The following is a 14,836-nucleotide window of genomic DNA, read 5'->3' on the forward strand; positions in this document are numbered from 1 at the left end:
CAGGAACAAGTCAAGTGAGTCTTCTCTGGGCACAATTGTATCCTTTTTCAAAAAAGGAGATCAGCTGCACACAGTTTTACAGGCTAGATGTACTCTCACTACACCCCTGTACAGTTGCAGTAAAACGTCCCTACGACTACATTCTATTCCCTTGTAATACATCTCAACATTCTATTTGTTGAATACTTACTATATCTGCTTACTAACTTCATGTAATTCATGTACCAGCACACCTAAACCTCTCTGTAAAATTCTGCAATCCCTCTCCATTTCAATAGTGAACCACTCGGAGGAAATTACTTGATTATCACCAAATCTTGATTTTACTTTTCAAAAAAAAACACAAGTTTAATGCCGGGGAAGCCTTACAGACCCTAGCGTGACTATAGAAGAATGTGATGAACATCTCAAATCCTCTCTAGTAATCCAAGTACCATGATCTTCAGGCATGCAAAACAGCACAGTGTTAATGGGAATTACAGACGCTGGAGAATCCAAGATAACACAGCACAGAGCTGGATGAACACTGCAGGCCAAGCAGCATCTTGAAGGGTCTAGGCCCAATATGTCAGCGCTTTTCTGATGAAGGGTCTAGGCCCGAAAGGTCAGCTTTTGTGCTTCGAAGATGCTGTTTGGACTGCTGTGTTCATCCAGCTCCACATTTTGTTAAAACTGCACAGTGTGCCTCTTTTACTTTACAGATGACTCAGTGGACTTATGAAGCTGTCTTCTAGCTACAAATAAGACGAGAGAGAGAGAGAGAGAGAGAGAAAAAGAGACAGAGCACAAGATACAAGCTTCCTATTCACAGTTAACGCATTGATTTTTCTTCAGCTTGTGACTACAACTTGCCAGTATGTAACACAATATACTCATTAATGACTTACTGCTGATCAGGCAGAGCTAGATTCTCAAGGTGATTTGCTGGATCACTATTTGAGCATCAGCAGTGAGGAAGACAATCACTGGCTGGCCTTGACTCTACAGCACCAGTCTGATTTCTTCAAAAAGTACTCCCTCTTCCCTAATGGTGCAATCAAACAGCTAGATTATTTCCAGTTTGCATCCACCATAAACTACTTGAGTGAATCTGAAGTTGGGCCCCCAACGTCATATTGGAGTGAAGCCTAGTAAGGTTTCCCACGTACATACTGTTGCTGCCGCATTGTCACATAATTCTGATTTTACGGCCTTACTAGGCTTAGTATTAAGTGCTAGCAAATGCAGTTTAGAGAGCCCTCAAAAGGATTTGATCATCCACCTGTCCTATTTTTAACTCTATCTGACATCAGCTTGAATTTTTCAGCAAGTAAGGGCTATCCAGACCTCAACTTTGACACATTTCAATTTCTCACCAGTGGGAAACTCAAAGGTACACAGGTATTTCCGCACAGGCATTGTGTGTTGCCTAAACAAGTGAAATTAAGTTCCACTGGTCTCAAGGCGCTCAAACTGCAGTTAGTTATCAATTGGAGACTGGTGCTGGGGTGTAAAATACACCAATTGCGAGGACTCCAGCCTTAAATACTTTAAAGGCGATGGAGAAAGATCTAACAAAATTACTTAACTGTTGCACTTTATCCCGTAACTAGCTGTGGCAAATGATAATTCCTCTCCAGCACCTACAGAGATTACAAGCTTAGCTAAAATAAATGGGGACTGCTATTTAGAACTCCTTGGCACACTGGTAGTGTCCTTATCTCCAGGCCAGCACGTGCAGACTCAAATCCCATGTGGGAGGCAACGGCCTACTGATACTATCACTGGATCATTAATCCAGAGACCCTGGTCATGTTCTGGGGACCTGGGTTTGAATCCTGCCATAGCAGATGGTGAAATTTGAATTCCATAAACATCTGGAATTAAGAGTCTAATGATGACCATGAACCCATTGTCGAATGTTGGAAAAACCCAGCTGGTTCACTAATATCCTTTCGGGAAGGAAACTGGCATCATTACCTAGTCTGGCCTACATGTGACTCCAGGCACACAGCAATGCGGTTGATTCTCAACTGCTTAGAAAGGCTTAGATAGGGTGGACACTGGCAAGTTGTTTCCATTAGACGGGAAGACTAGGACCCGTGGGCACAGCCTTATAATTAGAGGGGGTCAATTTAGAATGGAAATGAAGGGACATTTCTTCAGCCAAAGAGTGGTGGGCCTGTGGAAATCATTGCCACGGAGCACAGTGGGGGCTGGGACGTTAAATGTCTTCAAGGCAGAGATTGATAAGTTCTTGATCACGTAAGGAATTAAGGGCTATGGGGAGAGCGGGGTAAGTGGAGTTGAAATGCCCATCAGCCATGATTAAATGGCGGAGTGGACTCGATGGGCCAAACGGCCTTACTTCCACTCCTATGTCTTACGGTCTTATGCCCTTTGGGCAATTAGGGATGGGCAATGAATACTAGTTTAGCCAGAGATGCCCTCATCAAATGAATAAAAAAAGTTGCGCCCTGGAGGTGTACAATGACATGTCTGAAGAGTATGATTCAAAGTACACATTAGGGTACTTCTTGGTATACATAGAGGAACTGAAAGCTTATAATAAATAAACTATTGGAAGCAAAATCTGAAATCTGTATTGTGAGCACAGAATTGAAATATTGACTATTCCCCACTGTCATCCTGTATGGATTGATAGTTAAGATTTTAAAGATCATTTCAAACTTGTTGGTAGATGTACACTATCACAGAATTTTGAGCAGTCTACAGAAGTGGAGTTTGAACTCACTAGCCAAATGTCAAAGTGGTGTGTTTTCTCCATTATAGAAACCATGTGATTTCCGTTGTTTCTACCAGACTTCCAGTTTTATGCATGGTGGATGAGCTGAAAGAAAAAAAGTGATTTTTTTTATTTAATTTAATATCAAGCAGAGACAGCATTTGAGGATATATTCTTTCTCTGTCCCCTCGCACCTTAGTTCATTTCTTTCCTTTTCGGAGAAAAACAGCCCTGCAAAAATGACTGGAAATGACACACAAGCATACCTATTCACCATCCTAAAGGATGACTTCCTGCCAACAAAGGGAAGCGTAACCCTGCCGAAGGGTGCCTTGCCTTCACTGAGATTATCCCACGATCAGATAAAAGGAGTCCCTAAATTCTCCAAAAGGGATGAAATATGAACCGTCCCTCCAACCCTTAACCCTCACAACCTCCTTACTCCCACAGACTCTAAATGCTCTATCCATGTCAACTCTTGAAACCTAATACCCTCCACCCAGCTCCACAGTCCTCGTTACCTCTATACTAACATCGTACCTACTTTATCACCACCTTCCCCCTTCACTTATTGTGCCAACTCTCTGAGTTTCCACAAGTACCCAGGTGCATGAGAGAAAAAAAATGGCGCTTTTAAAATTCTATATTGCTGACTCTATTTTGTTAGGAAAAGCATTCTCATTATTAAAAACACATTTTGGCATTTGTTGACACTTCTAGACACTTCTTGGAAATTCTTAAACAGTCTTGACAAGTTGGACCTTGATCCTCACCCTTGAAGGATACCCATCCCTTACTGCCAAAGTGCATTGTGATCATACTCAAAGAAGTATCACAGCTCTCTAAAAAGGATGCTGTAACTATCCAAGGAGAACAAATCTGCTCTTATCTAGTTTAATCTCCAGAAACCAGGAACTCCAAAATCTGACTTGAGCGGAGGCAGCTGGTCATTTAAGTGTGTAGCAGCCTCTGCGAATTACAGTTGTAGTGGTCTTTATGGAGAATAGTAAATTGTAGGGTATGCAGGGTAGATTGATCTTAGTAGGACAATAGATCGGCATAACATCATGGGCCGAAGGGCCTGTACTGTGCTCAACTGTTGTATGTTCAATTCTATGAAGTCTGCATAATCTCACCTCCCACAAAAATAAGAAACACTGAATTCTGTATTGGAATTTGTGATTCCTAACTTCTTCTAGCATTTACCTCCAACAGAGTTACTCTCGATTGGCATAAAGGTCTTGCCTAGATCTATTCAAGACAAAGTTTAAATTATGCTACATCACAGTAAAAATAGATTTATTCCTTGCACGCCCTATCTAATAGCATATTTATCATATCAACCCATATTTTTACATTTTCATCTATACAGCAGTAAATCTCTAACTCCTATATAAAATGTGCACTAAATCATTATAGCATAAGGTCAGCATTTTGAATTATTTAGAAACAACCCAAATCTAAAATTTAGGTAGTCCCTTTTAGTTAGTGAAGCATCAAAAGCCACCTCGCAGCAGTGTTATAAGACAAAAATTGATACAAAGCCACCTGTGGATACTTGGACAAGTTTCCAAAAACTAAAGTCAAAGTAGGAGGTTTAAAGAGACATCTTAAAAGGGGAAGAGGTAAGGAGGCACGGAGGTTCGGACCTCATTGGGTCCAAAGGAGCTACAGGCAGAGCTGTCAAAGATGAGGTGGTAGAAATTGTGAATGCACAAGAAGCCAGAATTAAAAGGAGCACACAGTGATCTGAGAGAGTTATAGGACTGGGGATGGTTACAGAGATAGAGAGGAGTTCATCCATGAAGACATTGCAAAGGCAGACGGAACATTCCCTCAGAACCCATAGAATGCCCACTAAAATATATCAAGTGAGAGATAATGCATGCTATTTTTACTCAGAAACATGAATGCTACATTTCAAGCCTTAGAAACAGTCTTTATTTTGTTGAATATATATTGAATGCCAAGGCCTAGTTAGTGTATTATTGGTTAAGAACGACATATAAAAAGGACCTACTCACTCTGTAGCAATAAAATTTCGTGGTCAGTTTGAAAAGCAGGTCAAAGGTTGAACTCCACCTTGACCGATGACAGTCTGAAGTATGCCCTGCATCAGTTGGATGGTTTGGGGATGTGATTACTTGCACAAAGGAAAGCATATTAACACCACATAAGCACACCTCCTGAGAATTTCCACCCATCGAAGGCGCTGAAGAAAGTGCCTGTGAGCTCCATCATTCTACCTTCTTGATCAAGGATGGAAGTATACATGTGCTGCTTAAGAGAGGTTTCAAGAATAAAAACACATTATTCCAGCTGTGATTCCATCAGGAGGTACACAGCCTGCTGCCTTTTTTTAGATTCCCTACAGTGTGGAAACAGGCCCTTCGGCCCAACAAGTCCACACCGCCCCTTGAAGCATCCCCCCATCACCCACATACCCTGAACACTACGGGCAATTTAGCATGGCCAATCCACCTAACCTGCACATCTTTGGACTGTGGGAGGAAACCGGAGCACACAGAGGAAACCCACGCAGATACAGGGAGAACGTGCAAACTCCACACAGACAGTCGCCCGAGGCGGGAATCGAACCTGGGCCCCTGGTGCTGTGAGGCTGCAGTGCTAACCACTGAGCCACCGTGCCGCCCTGTTTAAGATATAGACTTTTTAAACTACAGTTGTAGAGCTGGTAGCATTTCAGTATGTCAGGGTGGACTTGCTACAGAAATCCCAGGAAGATTTAACACTCCCACTGACTTAATAATATTCATGAAAAGGTTTAGTGCTACTCAATTGAATCACCAGGCAACATGCCCATACATCTGATGCACCTGTCAATCCATCAAATATACTTGAATTCAGGACGGTCGATGTGGGTCAGCCATTTGACCATGATGTTGTTAAACAAGCTGCAGTTTGACAGCACTGTTTGCTTTGCTGCATGCCTGTCTAAACTAGGAACATTAACCAAACCACAACACAGGCTTGTCAACAGACACGGGGCATATACAGTATGTATCCAAAAAGGTTCCTGCAAGTGTTTGGAAAAACCTGTGGCACATCAAAAAAAGATATTGTGGCTTTTGGTTCCCAGAAGTGAAGTCAGAGGGCCAGATTTTCACTCCTGAGTCAGGACACTTGCTGGTTTTACAAACCTGATCCAGGAGAAAGTGCCCTCCCCTGGAAGTTAGGATTCTTACCTTTCAGGGTAGCCAGTTTCTCTGGGAGTTGGGGCAGGTGACCTTGGCACAAAGAAGAGGGTGTTGGGTGTGGAAGCTGAATGGGCAGAGTGCCTGCCTCGGTGCTCTGGTGCTGTGTTGAGGTTTATTCTCTTAAAATCACCATTAAAAGCTCATCAGCTCTTAGCTATCATCACCCCACATACTCTCCATCTCTCATTCATGCCAGTCAATGCCACCTCAGCCTGCTCCAATCATTGATAAGCCCTTTTACCCTCCATGCCATCTCATGCTCCCAACCTACCTCCATAACACTCATATACTCAATGTAAACCTTTGCTGTCGATATGCTACCATGGTCCTTTATAGTCCCTGTGCCATATTAGTGCCAATTCATGTCCCCATAACTATCTCCTTTTCCACATACACTTGCCATGTTAATATCACCCAAACTCCACTTAGGGCAGGCTTTGGGAGCTATGTGGAGGTGAAAAAATAAAGGTAAATTTCTATTGTAGGTTTTAATTTTAAAAACTCTTCTGTTAGAACAAAAATCATCATATTTAATTTCCTTCAACTGCAGAATTCCCAATTACCACAAAAAAACATTCAAGTGCATAATTCCTTATAGAAAAAGTTACTGGAATTCATAGTCACACGTCAAAGAAACTGCAAATTGGAATGTCAGTCTGTAAAATGGCATGCATCCTGTGATAATGAAAGGTTAGGAAATCACTCGTGTAGTCTGATTCCAATATTGGCAGCCTTCAGGCTTCTGTCAACTGACAGAGTGAAATAGTAATCAATGATATTTATTAAATGTGTGGACATTGTTTTTCAAAAGTTTAAGTAGCAGTTTCAAATGTGTTGATATTTTCAATAGTTGCCTTCAAAAATTCCTTTTGACAATTTCTTTCAAAAGGTCCCCTGATAATGTGTCAGTTTCTTTACATCAGGCATGTTCAACCTTTTATTGTTCATGAGAGCCAATCCTGAGTAATGAACTGGCTACTAAAGGAGTGCTGGATTCTTGACCAGTTTATGGACTGCCCAACCCTGCTCTCCAAACCTACAGACCTATGGTCCCTTGGTGTCCTGTCTGATGCCACCACCATTAGCATGCTTCTGTCTTTCCTCTGCACAACCATTTTCTTCCTGGTTCGGTTCCTCTTCTTGCCACCATTTCAGCCACTGCTGCCAGTTGTGGCATTTCCCCTCTGTTGCTGGCACCTCGAGTTGGGGTTGGCAGCACCTGGTTCTGGCAAACTGGTTAGCTAGCTTGTAGCAGGAAATTAAATTAAATAACTTGAATTCTGTAATCTATTGGTTACTTTTCAAACATTTATGTCAGCTATTCAATGGAGAAGTTATGCTATCAATGCATTGTTATGAACATGTGGGCTACTCCCGTTTATAGTTGCTTTTGACAGTCACTTTTCACTTGTCAGAGGTCCTTTTGACACTTCTTAGCTGTTCCCTTCGACAGGCACTGTAGACAGTTGCTGCAAAGGCCTGGTGAGAATTGCAATTATGTTGACAGGTAATGGGTTAATGCAATTTGCTACAAACATTCGTGTCTTCTTTTAGCAATTCCAAAGGGAATCTTACTCTCAGAAGGTGCAACTTACCTCTTCCAAGAGCATGCATATTCTTAATCCTGAGGCTATATCCAAAAAGCAACCTTAGCTCTCCAAAAGGACATCATGGCTACCCAAAAAGACTGACAAAGTTCAGACCTGTTCCTACCAGGGCTAATCAGTTCATATAGCGTTTCTCTCAACTGGATCACCTAAATAGCATGAGACTCAAAGTAGTAGCTGCTCTATATGGGTATCAAAATAGCAGTTGTATGAAAGGTGACTCACCCAGATACCAGCTGACACGGTGGAGACAAAATATGCTCTACTGACGATCAATTTTCAAACTCAATCATCTGATTTTAATTTCTGGGATTTTCATGCTCCAGAATCATGTTAAATATGGCTACAAACACTGGCTTATAATGGCCACAGCAATGAACTGATCACACAGGTGAGCCAAGCTTCATAAAACCCACGCTTAACAAGCAAACAAAACCAGTCTGGACTGAAGTTAACATTTACCAAAAGACACTGAGCCAAGTCCATACCATTAGACATGAAAAGGCCCTCATTTTCTATTTTGGTTTACAGCTTTATTTTCAAATAGAGGAAACAGTTCCTCGTCAATAATTAACAAGCCGAAAAAGAAACTTCCACAAGTGAGATATACAAAACAGCTCGTACTTCAAGTAACTGTTTTTAGTAGAAAAGAGAAGGCAGAACTGGAGGTGGGAAGAGCTCTTTCTCAAGAGGGAAAAGCACCCAGTAATAGCATGGATTTAAAAAACATCTGGGACACCAAGAAATCAACAAATAATTGCAAAATTTCCTATCATTATATAGTTAAGACTCCAATTAACATGATCTTGGTTTAAAATCTTATTTTAACACAGAGGTTAAACTGTACATCTGCTTAATCTTCCTTTGGTTCAAGGCATATCCCCTTTTAACTTCACTGTGAATGTGTGCTTGACATTGCAACTTCATTATTTTTTCTTGGGGTTAGCAGACAATAAAACTGATTCTTTTTTGCAGGAAAATCTTGTGACTGGCTCGTTAACACTACAATAGAAATTAACAAACTACATTTTATTTGGAGGGAAGCATAGCCTGGCCTTAAAAAGAATTAAGGAGATTAAAAAGAGGGTAGCCGATACGCTCTCCCCATCACTCTGCAGAAATAGTAGATGTCGTATTCAGGAGTGGGAATTCCAATTATTGGCATCTGCCATTTTTGAAACAATGGAGAAATTCTCCATAATGATCAAACACATCAGCCAGATGTAAATCCATTGATCAATCTGCACTGCAGAATGAACCACCACTTTAACACAATTAATTCAACAGCTGATAGCTTTTTTTTAAAATGAATTCATAAGGGATGTGGATGTCACTAGCCAGGCCAGCATTTATTTCCCAATCCTAATTGCCCCAGAGATCAGATAAGTGTCCATATTGCTGTGGGTCTGGAGTCACATGTTGGCCAGACCAGGGAAGGATGAGAGATTTCCTTCCCTAAAGGGCATGAGCAAACCCAGATGGTTTTTTTCCCCGACAACTGACAAATGGATGCTTGATCATCACTAGATTCTTAATTCCAGATTTTTGATGGATTCAATTTCCACCATCTGCCATGGTAGGGTTCAAACCTGTCTCCCCAAAATATCACCTTAATAGTCCAGTGATAATACCACAAGGCCATCAGCTACTCTTTGATAGCTAATATTGCCAGATTTTATTATAAAGACTTATTCAACGATGAGAAATATTTTAAAAGAATTTGCAGGCACTGTCACTTTATGAAAATCTGGATAGAGCATGTTATTCAACTAAATTAATGTTGAATGATAGATAAAGTATTAAATACAGTGCCTTTGGTTTCAAGTCAGCCCGAGTTAGTCTTTTCACAATGTGGTGCGACACTACAGAGACACTATTAGATTTAAATAAGACATAGGTGGAATGGATGTGTGAGCAAGGTTTATGGAGCTATATTCATAACCCAATGAAAAATGAGGATTTTGACAACCTGTAAACTTACTAGCTTATTAATGAATGATGTTTGTCTCCATTCCTTTTGCTAAAATGTCCACACTGCCATTTTAGGAAGAAAAAGAGCCTCAAAAAGCCATGTATCACAATGAAATCACAGGCATGCGACAAGATGATATCTTATAATGATGCCTTCATGCTGTGAATACAAATGGGGCAATCACAATTCTTTTTCATCTCAATCAAAGCAAAATGCTATCCCATACATTTTTTGGGAGTGGCATATCACTTTAATATAAACATGGTTGGTGTGTGTGTGTGTGTGTGTGTGTGTGCGATCTAGACAGCTGTCTCCAGGGAAATGGCTTTCAAATCTTACATCTTAAAAGAGCCGGGCCGCCTACAGCAGGGCAAACAAATTAGCTGTTTAGCAAACCCAGCTCCAAAAACATGAGGAGGAAAAGTATCTTTTATTTTTTACATTCCTGAGCACATTGCAATATAAAACTGTAGTTAATCAAGTTGAGAACAGAGGAGTGGTGGCAGAGGGTGACTATGTGTAATTGTAATAGCATCAAAAGCTGGTCTGACTATAATATAGCACATTAAAAATGGATATGTTAATTGCAGAGGTCCAGTTAGTCCTTAGGTTTCCTATCCACCTCCTGATCGCACATAAGAAAAATGTTATATGGTTATTCCGGACAAGATCAGAATAGGAGGTCAAACACACTGTTTGCACAACAGTCTGCCACTACCATGACTCCCCCATGTTCCATATCCCTCCCCTTCTCTTCATATGGCATGGAATATCCAACACTACATGAATAAAACTTGCCAATAACTAGTAAGCAGGTGCCATTGGCAGGTTGAGGTGTTACTTTCCTGCAACATGAAAACAACTGCATTCTGGAAATATTAGTTGACAAATTTTCCCTGTGCCAACAACACAAATATCTAGTAGAATGATGCACTTTGTGATGTTCTATACGTTAGCCTCCCTATCATATACCATAGAGAGTCAAGATTTTATTGAGGCAGATGCCTTGAAGTTTATTAACAATGCTAATTAGTCACAGGGCTACAGTATCACAAACTTACACACATTGTCTGGTTTCTACACTTACTGAACATTACAGACACACAGCAGACTGAAGTCACTACAATGACTCCACTGCACAGAGAAAGTGATTGTGGGTGAGATGAGTGCATACATGTCATGACATCAGTCAACTGTGTTAAATATACAAGACTGTCTGGTTTGAAATCAATGTCACAATACAACACAGAAATACTTCAGTTTTCTACTACAGTCCGTTAGCTAACCATTGGAAGGCTGATGTAGTGTATGTGTATCAAATAGATCTTCTAAATATGCGTGGTTGATAAGGTATTAGGGTTTTGAGGTATTAATTCAAATCACATTGGCATGAATGAATTTTAACAAAACTGCTCCTTAAGATTGAACAGTTAGCTAGACTTAAAGGACAGGGAACTGTAACATGTTTCAAGAGCTGTAGCAATCTTTTCAATTCATTCACAGGATGTGGGTGTAATGGTAGGAGCAATGTCAGCCAGGTGGATCTTACAGAGTGTGAGTTTCCTGATTAGCACTACTAACCTGGGCCAATCAGGAAGCCCTGGCTGACAGACAGATTAAAAAAAAGTGTGTCATGTACTTTGCACATGTAAATAACAGGTGACTTGGTAATGGGTTGCTGGCCTTGGTGGAGTTATGTCAGTGGGCATCACTGGCTAGGCCAGCATTCAGTGCCCATCCCTAATCAGAGGGCAATTGACAGTCAACCACATTGCTGTGCGTCTGGAGTCAAATGTAGGCCAGACCAGACAAGGACAGCAAATTTCCTTCGCTGAAGGATACTAGTAAACCCGTTGATATTTTTCCCCTGACAATTGACAATGGTTTCATGGTTATCTCTTGACTCAGAGATTTTTTGTGAAATTTAAATTGCACAATCTGCCAACAGCAGGATTTAAACTCAGCTTCCCAGAACATTAGCTGGGTCTCTGGATTAACAATCCAACAATAATACCATGAAGCTATTTCTTCCCCATAATATAAAGAATTTATTAAAATAAAAATTCAGATTAAATATTATAAAATAAGAATATAATTTAGCCCTAATCTAGATCATGAGGAGAAAAAATAACCCAACTATCATTTGGCATATCGTGCTTGCTCTCATTGTAATTTGTGATGTCTTACTACATTTGAGCATAAAATTGCAAGCTTTTCTGTACACCTCACCAAGAATGCAGTGAAAACATATTTGCTACTTGGTTATTTTTGAACATTTACATCTTCCACAATTGGTCCTTAAAGAGTCATAAATTCACCAGTTTCATCTTGCTTGCAGTAATGTACTTTTCTTGTTTATTAAGTGCTTGTCTATCGTACACTGGGACAACATAATTAATGTTGGTATCTCACATGGACTCTCTAGATGACTGTGCAAACAGTATTCAACATAAGTGATAATGGGAACTGCAGATGCTGGAGAATCCAAGATAGTAAAGTGTGAAGCTGGATGAACACAGCAGGCCCAGCAGCATCTCAGGAGCACAAAAGCTGACGTTTCGGGCCTAGACCCTTCATCAGAGAGGGGGATGGGGTGAGGGTTCTGGAATAAATAGGGAGAGAGGGGAAGGCAGACCGAAGATGGAGAGAAAAGAAGATAGGTGGAGAGGAGAGTATAGGTGGGGAGGTAGGGAAGGGATAGGTCAGTCCAGGGAAGACGGACAGGTCAAGGAGGTGGGATGAGGTTAGTAGGTAGGAAATGGAGGTGCGGCTTGGGGTGGGAGGAAGGGATGGGTGAGAAGAAGAACAGGTTAGGGAGGCAGAGACAGGCTGGGCTGGTTGTGTGGTGCAGTGGGGGGAGGGGACGAACTGGGCTCGTTTTGGGATGCGGTGGGGGAAGGGGAGATTTTGAAGCTGGTGAAGTCCACATTGATACCATTGTGCTGTAGGGTTCCCAAGCGGAATATGAATTGCTGTTCCTGCAACCTTCGGGTGGCATCATTGTGGCATTGCAGGAGGCCCATGATGGACATGTCGTCTAAAGAATGGGAGGGGGAGTGGAAATGGTTCATGACTGGGAGGTGCAGTTGTTTATTGCGAACCGAGCGGAGGTGTTCTGCAAAGCGGTCCCCAAGCCTCCTCTTCGTTTCCCCAATGTAGAGGAAGCCACACCGGGTACAATGGAGACAGTATACCACATTGGCAGATGTGCAGGTGAACCTCTGCTTAATATGGAAAGTCATCTTGGGGCCTGGGATAGGGGTGAGGGAGGAGGTGTGGGGGCAAGTGTAGCATTTCCTGTGGCTGCAGGGGAAGGTGCTGGGTGTGGTGGGGTTGGAGGGCAGTGTGGAGCAAACAAGGGAGTCACAGAGAGAGTGGTCTCTCCGGAAAGCAGACAAGGGTGGGGATGGAAAAATGTCTTGGGTAGTGGGGTCAGATTGTAGATGGCGGAAGTGTCGGAGGATGATGCGTTGTATCCGGAGGTTGATGGGGTGGTGTGTGAGAACGAGGGGGATCCTCTTTGGGCGGTTGTGGCGGGGGTGGGGTGTGAGGGATGTGTTGCGGGAAATGTGGGAGACCCGGTCAAGGGCGTTCTCGACCACTGTGGGGGGAAAATTGCGGTCCTTGAAGAACTTGGACACCTGGGATGTGTGGGAGTGGAATGCCTCATCGTGGGAGCAGATGCGGCGGAGGCGGAGGAATTGGGAATAGGGGATGGAATTTTTGCAGGAGGGTGGGTGGGAGGAGGTGTATTCTAGGTAGCTGTGGGAGTCGGTGGGCTTGAAATGGACATCAGTTACAAGCTGGTTGCCTGAGATGGAGACTGAGAGGTCCAGGAAGATGTGGGATGTGCTAGAGATGGCCCAGGTGAACTGAAGGTTGGGGTGGAAGGTGTTGGTGAAGTGGATGAACTGTTCGAGCTCCTCTGGGGAGCAAGAGGCGGCGCTGATACAGTCATCAATGTAATGGAGGAAGAGGTGGGGTTTGGGGCCCATGTAGGTGCGGAAGAGGGACTGTTCCACGTAACCTACAAAGAGGCAGGCATAGCTGGGGCCCACGCGGGTGCCCATGGCCACCCCCTTTGTCTGTAGGAAGTGGGAGGAATCAAAAGAGAAGTTGTTGAGGGTGAGGACGAGTTCGGCTAGGCGGATGAGGGTGTCGGTGGAGGGGGACTGGTCGGGCCTGCGGGACAGGAAGAAGCGGAGGGCCTTGAGGCCACCTGCATGCGGAATACAGGTGTATAGGGACTGGACGTCCATGGTGAAAATGAGGTGTTGGGGGCCAGGCAATTGGAAGTTCTGGATGAGGTGGAGGGCGTGGGTGGTATTCCAGAACCCTCACCCCATCCCCATCTCTGATGAAGGGTCTAGGCCTGCAACGTCAGCCAATATTCAACATAATTTGTCTGATTTGACCATTTAACTATTTCATTTATCCCTCAAAAAAACTTGCTTAATACGTTAAAGATTCTGCTTGCTATTTGTCTTTTGTTCATTATTTCTATGAAAGGTCCTGCAGAATAATTTCAAAGTGGCTTCTCACTTCAACAAAACACACCAGTGAAATTTCTAACTAAAACGCCCTCTGGCAAGGACATTTCAGTTTTCCTTGGGGCTAAATTAAAATCCCATGCCAAAATACTTGCGCATACATATAAACACTGATAAATAGCTCTGCTTGTATGCCTGCTGAGTAAAATTGCGCTAATTAAATGTACTTTATTGACCAAAATCAGTAATTTAGCAAAAAAAATGACCTGTTAATTATTCCATCATCCAGCCAGCTGTCCGTGTTACTGTGAAAGATATATGCACTGGATCATGCGGTTCTCCAGAGCTTTTCTGATCACTGCGCGACTGTAACAAACTGGCTTCATTTCAAAAACAAAAATATGGAATAAATTTTTTAATCTTTTGTTGATAAACTGATCAGTTGACACTGATATTTGTTGATAAGTAAAACTGGAGTATTCAGAGGACCTTTTGGGACATCAACAATTTCTCTCCAAGACAGTGAGCAAATGTTTAAGCAGAACCAGGGGCATCTTTGCTTTATCTGTCAAGCAGGCTGATGCATCCAGCAAAAAAGGCTAAGGTACAGTTGTGATGAACCTTGGCTTGCTTCTTCTTTAATCCCAAATGCGGCAAACCTCTATTTGTTTACAATATTGACAGTATCGAGCAGAAACAAAGGACAGGAAAAGAACCTAACAATGAATCATGTAATTAAGACCCAAGTTGTAAAGACAGATTAAACTAATTAGAAAGTAGGTTCTTCTCAAGAATTCAAATCCTGAGGTGCAATATTCTGGGAA

General features: G+C 42.2%; 1 protein-coding gene across 3 annotated transcripts in view; it reads right to left on the reverse strand.

The window, feature by feature from the left end:
- The window catches only part of LOC125464333 (transmembrane protein 132C-like), a 932,328-nt gene that overhangs the window by 799,991 nt on the left and 117,501 nt on the right, over positions 1-14,836 (reverse strand). Inside the window, exon 2 of one of the 3 annotated variants that reach the window (XM_059655068.1) lies at positions 2,735-2,830. The exons of the other annotated variants lie outside the window; for them this stretch is intronic. The gene's annotated coding sequence lies outside the window, so the exon portion shown is untranslated. The remainder of the gene's footprint in view (positions 1-2,734; positions 2,831-14,836) is intronic. 3 annotated transcript variants of the gene reach the window in all.

The sequence above is a fragment of the Stegostoma tigrinum genome, chromosome 26 (assembly GCF_030684315.1).
Source record: "Stegostoma tigrinum isolate sSteTig4 chromosome 26, sSteTig4.hap1, whole genome shotgun sequence".
Lineage (NCBI taxonomy): Eukaryota > Metazoa > Chordata > Chondrichthyes > Orectolobiformes > Stegostomatidae > Stegostoma > Stegostoma tigrinum.